We start from the raw sequence: 9,369 nt of genomic DNA on the forward strand, positions 1-9,369 counted from the left end.
ATTCAGGAAGTGTAAACAAATAAAACTAGAGAAAAGCAGAGTCATTTGCTTCCAGCAGAGGAGGGGAGCAGGAAAGCCCACCGAGGGGTCCTCTCCTCTGTCAGCAGCATTCCATTACACTCTCCCTTGCTCCACACACTCCCCTGGACTGAGCAGAGTCCAGTTTGGAAGGCCTTTTACTTCATTAGGTCACTGAGGCAGGACATTCTAGACTTCAGTCAGCATAATACGTGCCAGTCTCCTCTCAGATTTACAGGGACTTTTCCAGAAGATATTCAGGCAATCTTGACATTTTTCCTAATCTTATAGCTCACGTTCTCTGGGCCCCTTCCTACATACTTACAGAGATATGCTCCATGAATTGTCATGTTGCTGTTAAATCAACTACTGACCCGGCCAGCAACTAAGTGATAAACAAGGTACAGAATGAAGCTCTTGGCCTTGTTCAAGTTATCTAGTTTGTTTGTTTGTTTACAGTTCAATCTTCTCATGTAAAAATAAGAATAATAGCATCTTCTTTGCACCATTATTTTAAGCACTAAGCACATGCATTCAGTAAATGGTAGCTCTTTACCTTAAAAAAATTGGCTAAGATTAATATTTTATCCGCAGCAATAAAACATTATACTGTTTGGATATCAAAATTCAGAAAAATTTTGATAATTTTGACTATTCTTTATGCATGGATAACAATCAGGGAGAAGAAACTGAAAACAATGAGAGATAATGAGCAGTTAAAGGAACTGGGAATATTAATCTTAAAGATGGAAAGATGTGGAGGATGCCTCATAAGATGTTCAAATGTTTAGAACAGCATTCCCCAACCTTTTTGGCACCAAGGATCAGTGCTTCTATGAGAATCTAATGCCTGATGATGTGAGATGGAGCTGAGGTGCTGATGTTAGCACACTGGAGCAGCAGCAAAAACAGATGAAGCTTCTTTGCTCACTCACCTGCCACTCACCTCCTGCTGTGCGGCCCAGTTCCTAACAGACCACAGACAAGTACTGGTCCATGGCCCCGGGGGTTGGCGGCCTCTGGTTTAGAGCATCATCAATAGAAGATGAATTTATCCCACTAGGTACCCAACAGAGAACTAAAATAGAGTGGAGTATATGTAGGGTAGAAAATATATTTCAATTTACTATTTCAGTACTAGAAAAGACCTTTCTAACCCTGTAGCAGGTTAACATCTAAACCTGCAGTCTTCCTACTGGAAGACTCATATACCTGGAAGTACATTAAGATTTTTCCAAGGATATGTATTGGTAAGTATAATTTCATAGGTATCATTTCTCAAATCCTCAACCTCTTTGTGTACTTTTTTCAAAATGCACTTATCTGAGGTTAAAATTTATCCTTTGTCACCTCTTTTTGCATTTCTCCTACTTTACAAAAGAAAAATCTATATTCGCCAATCCTCAGTCTTACTATCATTACTCAAGGTGTAAAAACTTTTAGGAAACCAAACAAAAGAATACCTTTAGGATGTACAACTGCTGAGGAGGTGACAGCAAAGCAAAAAGATCATCTGTAAGAAATATTGATGGGGCAGTGTCTTATTTCATTCAGGTGACAGACTCATTTTAGGCTCTATGTTTATCTATATGTCAATTTATCTTAGAATTTAGAAGTGAGATGGTTGTCACAGGGATATAAGTATTCCAGTTTAAACTGAAAAGTGAATCCAGACTTTTTCTCACAGAAAGTAAGCCTGATTTGTCTATTTCGATTGACAATTTGAACTGCATTTGCCTGACAGATAGTATGGAAGACGCATTATACAAACCAAATGAACTAAATCTATGAACTTAATGTTTTGAAAAAATATATTTAATGTACATATAAAATATGAAATATGCCAGAATTTACCTTCTTAGCAACTATTTACTGATTAAAAGTTTTTAGATATCAAATTTAAATATGCAAAAGGGTCCATGATTTTCCAAAATTCTTTTAGTGAGTATTTGGGCAAAAAACTTCAAAGATTTCTCTTTTAAAGTATCCAACTCTGTGACACTGTCTGGAAGGAGTGAAACACAAATTAGACCCATCAGGGGTGTCATAGAAGAGATTTCTTACTAGGGTGGGAGTTTAAACCAAGTGGCTTCTCTTATTTTAAGAAAGGTTGAGGGCCTACACACCTTTATATACCCATCAGAGTACTTTTAAGCTCTAATTGCATAAACATGTGCTTCATCTCTTTTCATTGGTCATTGATATACTAATCATATAACATAATTTGTGGCTCATGATAGGCATACAATAAATATTTGTTGAATGAATGAATTTCCTACAAGGATAATGTAGCAAGAGAAATCTACTTTTCACACAGATATCCAAATTTAAATGGATCTCAAACTTGATTGGTGAATGTTTTTATTATGAGATATAAAGTCTCTGTAGTCAGGAACTTGCATTCCAGTTACACGCATGATCACATTTTGATTATCTAGTCAAAGGCAAAGAATGCTAACATTCTCCCTTTTCTCGGTATTTATAAATGAAATATCACTTGTGTCAAAGAACAGAAGAATACAAACTAAGTAGACTGATGGGTGTGAAGCTAGAGAAGTAGATGAGTAAAGATAGATGGACCAGCAGATGTCAAGGAATTCATAAGATCTTTGTGACCAACAGCTCCCGGAAAATGAGAGTGCTAGATTATGATCAGAAACCTAGTGGCATATGCTTCATTCAAGAACTGCAGGCTATGAATCTGCCTTTCATGAGAAAGATAAACTGAAAATATTTCCATCATGTACAAAAAGGTATGCCTAGACAAGTGTTTCTCAATCTCAGCAGGATTGGCATTTGGGGCCAAATAATTCTTTGTTGTGAGAGACTCTTGTGCATTACAGGCTGTTGTGGTAAGCAGAATTCTAAAGATGATTTGGAAGACAATAAAAACCGTCAACAAAAATGCCTACCTTCCATGGTAAATGAAGGTTTATGCAAAGAAAGGGGAAGTGATTTTGCTCTATTTGAGTATAGCTTTGGATTTTGTCTTCTATAACACAAAAGTTTACAGCAAGAGAAAAATACTTGGTTTGAGTCACAGATCTGTTGGTGGGCACACAATGCTCAATGCTCTGGAAGATTCTAATGGAACACAGTGATAGTAAGTGACTTATTCCACATTATGGGTGGCTATTTCAATTCCTATTTCTTTCTTCCTTATGAAACAAACATTACTGTATTTATTTTGAGAATCAAGAAAGCCCAATAGCCTTATGGTTTTCAACCTTTTATCTCTCAGTCTTTTTTCCATTATCTATATATCATTTTATGCTTGAAAAAGAAAACATGAAACAATGTGAATATGGCATTAAGATAGCCTGGGAGTTATCAAACACAGCTATAACTGACTAGGAAAGGACTCTGTAAGACAGCTTAGATTTCATGCTGCACTCTATGTTACCTTTTTTCTATATCAGTTGCCATCCACTATGCTTTTTATTACTGTAACAGAACATGGGGGGGAGAAAAGCCAGAGTGTTTCTAAGGAAGACAAAGGAACAATGAAGTAGTAGAATGGGGAGGTTGAACAGGCACTTTTGATGTAATCAAATGAAACTGGATTTTTGTTTGTTTGTTCATTTCACTGTACCTTTAAATGTTGTCCAGGAATATTTTCTCTACTGCTGAATAAAAAATTGATAGGTAACATGACTTTTTTAACTTTTAGTTAAAAGACAGTCTTAAATCTTTTTAAATCACAACACAAAGTCAATTCGGTAATTAGAACCTAGTCTATGACACTTATAAAAATTCAAAACCTGATTAATCGTATATTTTCTCTTTCCTTACAGCCTGTTCTTATTTTGAACAAAAGCCTAGAGCGAGGAAAATGAGTACTATCCAGCTTCTTCTCTTTTTCTCTGGCTTGTATTTCACCTTTTCCCTACCCCACCGCCTATCCATATATTGCTACTTTCTTATCTCTCTGGAGTCAAAACAAAGGAGAAGGGAAAATAGTAAAGGATAGGAAATTTTTACTTAGACTGATTCTATTCTTAGATGGCTTTACATTCTTGGGACCCGGTATATGTTCAGATTGACTCAAGATGGAGAACTTCTTCCTTGACCTGCTTACATTCATCCTTTTGCTCAGTAATTACTGGTGACTATTTCTTCACCCCCTAAGAATCTGACATTTTGTTTCTGCTTCTTGCTGCTTAATCCCAAGGGAAATCTCTGGGGAAAGTGTTTAATACCCACCTAAGAATTTTCCATAACACTTGAAACCTATATGATTTTATTAACCAATGTCACTCCAATAAATTTAATTAAAATCAAATTTTCCCACCTGGGGAGTAAGGAGCTGAGTATTTCTACAACAATCTCATCTCATTTGCTGCAGGCCATCCTCCCGCAAACTTCGGGGAACTATACCAAGAGTATGTTAGAATCAACTACAGGAGTCTTTCCCAGTACATTAAGCTGACATCATGAGAGCAGGTTCCCATGTCAAAAATTCTCTCTCCAGCCTTACAGTCCTCACTGCTGTCAAAATCCATTTTCAGGTATCATCTCTCTGATTCTACCATGACATATTAGCCAAGTCTTGTAGCCATTTTGTTAATGATACCTTTTTTTTTTTTTTTTTCTGGAGCGAGGAAAGCATTTTCCTAGGAGTTCAAGTTGAATTTTTACCCCTATTATTGTTCTAGAATCTGTGAAGGGCACAGAGGTAAACCTTGAATAAGGTAAGTATCATCTTATGAGGTGTCTGCCTTAGGTTAACACTCCATGTTTTCTAGGCAGAGAATCTGCTATCCTGTATTGATTGGGAGTGAACTATTTCTATAGACCTAGGGGTTCGGGAGAATCTGTAAATCTAAAGTCGTCAAGTACATTTGCCCCAAAATATCCCCATCTCAGGTCTTAGGGCCACACTTCTTGCCTATCAAGCCCCCAATTTTAGCATGAGAGACTTGCCAGGGCAGAGAATTGTCTTTGTAATTCTCCTTCACTCACACCCAGGTCCAGACCTGATTTTCAGCTGGATCTGCCCTCTAGCTACAGGAACTATGGTCTCTTTGAATGCTGAATTAGAGGTCTTCTGGGCTTCCCACTGAGAAGCCCAGTTATTAAACTGAAACTTACTTTTTTCCTTCAGTTTCACTATGGCAATTAAAAACAATCAATTCACAGTCCACAGTCTTCATAATTACCATTTCCACCATATTTCTAAAATGCTAGAGGTTTTATATAAGCCTATATCCATTCCAATCCACTACATAAGAGAGTTTTCATAATTGTGATGCTCAACATGCCAGGGATTATCACGAATTCTCTTATCACCACCAGGACTTTTTACGATCTGGTTGGCAAGTTCCCAAATCCTATCATAAGGGTATTCTTCCTTGGCCCTTTTCTAGTGCCAATTGTCTTAGTTTGGTTTCCTCAGGAAGTAGACCCTGAGGCAAATATTCGAATGCAAGTTGTTTATTTGGGAATTGCAGATAACACCAGTAGGGTAATAAGGAAATGATACAGGAAAGAAAACATAGTAAAGAGTACACACAAAGCCAGCTGCCACTAAGGTTTTAACCTCACAGGGAAACTTTGGGAAATAGTGTCAGATATTGCCTCAGAATTACCCAAGTTGAGATACAAGAGAGCTGTAGGATTTGCAGGTGTATAATGCACCTCAGTTTCATATTTCAAGTCAATCTTATTGTAAGACTGTTTCAAGAAGTTAATTCTCTGACACTTCTGGCCTACTTCATCCCCACGCAGTAGCATGGCCCCTCCAGTGCTAGAAAAATCCTTACAAATGAAGTTCCTAGTAACCATATGTCAGGAGCACAGAGAAAGGGAAGTGTCTACAGGATATGAGTGAAGCATTGATGACATCTGCTATAAGCTCCTCCGTGTGCCTCACATTCACTCCACGGGAAACATTCTCATACCTTTGCCCAGAATGAGATTGAGGATCTTGAATCGATGTGATTTAAGCAATCCTTCCCTGGTTCTGCTACCAAATTGGTCATTGGACTTTTGTCCTCTAGATTTCCTGCCTGAGAATCAGACCCAAGTCAATATAGCTTCCTTCTCTACTAACTGCAGCAACATATACATTTAGCTCTCCAAAGGGTCATATAGCAGTCCATCTCCATTAGGCTGAAGCAAAGAAGGGGAGGGGTAGACTTTTAACATAGCAACAGCCAACTCCTAGGAAATCTTTTTACCAATCTTCCCACCTCTCCCATTTATGACTTTTTAAAATATCTTTGATATGGTTAAGCGACCAAGGAACATGAAGGTAGTTATTGAATATTTCCGTTATAAGTTATCACATGCAGGAAGGCTTGGTATTTGGTATTTTTCAATTCCATACCTCAGTAGGAATGGAGGCAGGAAGTATTCTAATCTAATATCTTCTAGGGGCAGTGTTTGGAACTAAATGGAAATTTTTCAAAGAATGATTTTACAAATGATAGTGATAAGAATGGGAAGAGATCAAGTGGGCACTATAATATTTATAGAATATCAAGCACTTTACACTATTTCTCTTTCATCTTTATAACAGCTCTATGACCTAGGTTTAGCTAGACCCATTTTGGTGAAGGAAATAGGCTCAAAGTTTTGCCCAAAGCATAAGCCGTTCAGTAATTGGTTGGGCCTGGAATGAAATGTTTTACGGGTCTGGCTCCAAAGCTCACGATCATTCCATTACACCTGGAACAGAAATCATAAACTCTAAATGCTACCAGGGACCAGGGAGAAAAAGTAAATGTATGATATATATGACAAGGCATAAGAGAGTGAAAATGGCTAACGGGGGAAAGACTATTCTAGTGCTGACCAAGCAAAACAAAACACCATGACTTTGAACTGAATCAGGTCCATAAGTCCTTAGTTTGCTGATTTTGACCAACTTCGGTGTAGCAGATTTGAAGCTATGCAAACTCAGGGATGGACCCTTTCAGCCACCACTCTAATGAATCATTTAATCTCTGTGAACCTCAGTTTCTATCCTTGTAACATGGGTATAACAAACTTCTACTTTGTGGGAAGTGAAGATTTTAAAACATGTATGGAAATTTCCTAGCACATAGAGCCACTCTGCAAAGGAAAATTCTTATGTTTTTAATGAAACTTTAGGCTTGTCCTTTCTCTAGAACTCTCTCTCTCTATTCCTAATGATCTTATAGCACAGAAAGGAGAACTTAAGGAGGGGAACATCCAGAACACACAGGGATTCTACACAGACCTCATGGATTATTTAAAATTATGGAGGCACGATAGCAGGACTGGTCAACCTTCACCTGACTCCAGTGCTTAATGGTCAGAGGGATGCCATGTGGAGGAGGAGAAATGGCCACTGCACACTCAGGTCTGATGAGTTAGTCAGAACAGGAAGTGTGGGTTATTTTTTATCTCCACTCTAATGTCAGGTAATCTATTTTACTGGAAACACAGGTATATTTTCTTTCAAATGAGTTTATGATCATTATTAACATAAAAAAAAACAAAAATAAAAAAAGAACAGATATTCGAACAAATATTTGAAGTTACATTATTTTTGTATCACAGGATATATTTTGGCATGATTGTATTGATTTATAAAGATCTTTCAAGTATAATACTTGTATTAGGAATTTGATTGGATAATCCAAAAAAAAAAAAAAACCCTGAATTTTCTTCTTTTTAATGAGAAGAAAAATGCCAACTCTTGGGATTATGATGGTATCAGATCTCACAAGAACACCATTTGCTCTTAGATTTGAGCTTTCCAGCAAGGGCATGGAAACATAATGCACTGTAATCCATTCCCGAAGTCAGGTATTATGTCAACAGGAGCTCATTTGTTTCTCAGAACATTAACACAATTCAAAATTATCTCCACATCTGTCACTCCTTGCTAACAATAGCAACTTGCCATTAAGTTCTCCACCACCATCTAGGAATTAATTCACTAGAAGCAAAGCTCCAAAAGAAGTTAAGAGTTCTAATGTCCTTCCCAAGTGTATAGTAAGTTGCCACTTCAACAGTGACAGGCTAGGAACCCTCTTTAGCTGCAGTGTGAAATAGAAACAGAAGTAGTCTGTGAATCCTAATGACCTGATGAATTGGGCATTTATCACATTCCTGAAATTATTTACCTACAGGTACAACTCTCGCATTGGTCAGCAAGGCCCTGGAAGGCAGTCATCATGTGTGATTCCTCTCTGTACTGTCTAGAGCACATGTACTGCAAATAAAAGCCTCATACATACTCACTTTCATTAATAGCTTTAGCTTCTTTCTAAAAACTGTGCACACAAAGAACTGAGCAGACGGATTTGCATTTTGCTTCTTCTATGTCCCTGGCTCATCTTTCTGTGGATGGTCAAAGGAGGAAGTAGTAGCAGGAGGCAGAAGCAGAGCTCCCAAAGAGCAGGTGTGTGGAAGTATATCTGAAAGCCCTCTCTAGCACATCCTTATCCCACACCCCGGACTAAAGAAAGAGTTGAAGACAAGGAAGATATAAATAGAAAAGAGAAAGAGGACAACTATTCACTTCTACTAATATACAGTATTTGCAAACATGATCCTACTTAATCCTTGGCACACCCCTATGGGATATAGAATCATCTCCATTTTAGAAGAAGAAAATGAGAGGTTAAATAATTTGTCCAAGGGCACACAACTACTAAGTGATGAAGCCAAGATTCAAAACCAAGTCTATCTGCAAAGCCTGATCTTTCTATTAATCCAAGGTGCCTTTCTGGAAGATATTAAGTAGAAAGCCATTGGGTTTGTGATTACATCCTCCACTGGCCAGGTCCCTTGCCCTACCTAGCAGTGGCTATACCTGGCTGGGTCCCTTGAGCCCCATCAGCCAGGAGGTTCAGGTGTTAGAAAGGGCAGAGCTAGTGTGGCCTGGGCATCTAGTATCTAGGGCCCAAAGGGCTAACTAACTCTTTGCTGAAGTTACAGCTGCTGTGTTTTTAGTGATACAGTATCTTATAATTGAGATATAGTCAGTTTTACATAATGCACAAAGTTCCTATTATTTGTACTGATAAAATGAATCAGATGCTCTAACAGACCTAATGTAATTTACATCTCTTTGTTTGAAAGCCAACTGTCAAAAAGAAAACTCACGAAGAATTTGCTTTTACCTCTTTCTTCCAGTCAGGGCTTTGGTTCTATCTGAGATGTCAGGCAGGACCACATGGAAGCCTGATATTTACTTCTTACATAGCCCATCTTCTCTAAAGATTTGGCGAAAGAAGATGTCCTCAGAGATTTGCAGCCAGAAACTGGAGGCCTGCCTATTCTTGGCTAGTTTCATGTGAAGAACAAAAACCTGAAACACCAAAAGAGGAAATGGGATCCATGGGAAATCAGGTGAATCCTGGAAGTGACCTGCCT

Source organism: Pteropus vampyrus, unplaced genomic scaffold (genome assembly GCF_000151845.1).
Source record: "Pteropus vampyrus isolate Shadow unplaced genomic scaffold, Pvam_2.0 Scaffold365, whole genome shotgun sequence".
Taxonomy (NCBI): domain Eukaryota; kingdom Metazoa; phylum Chordata; class Mammalia; order Chiroptera; family Pteropodidae; genus Pteropus; species Pteropus vampyrus.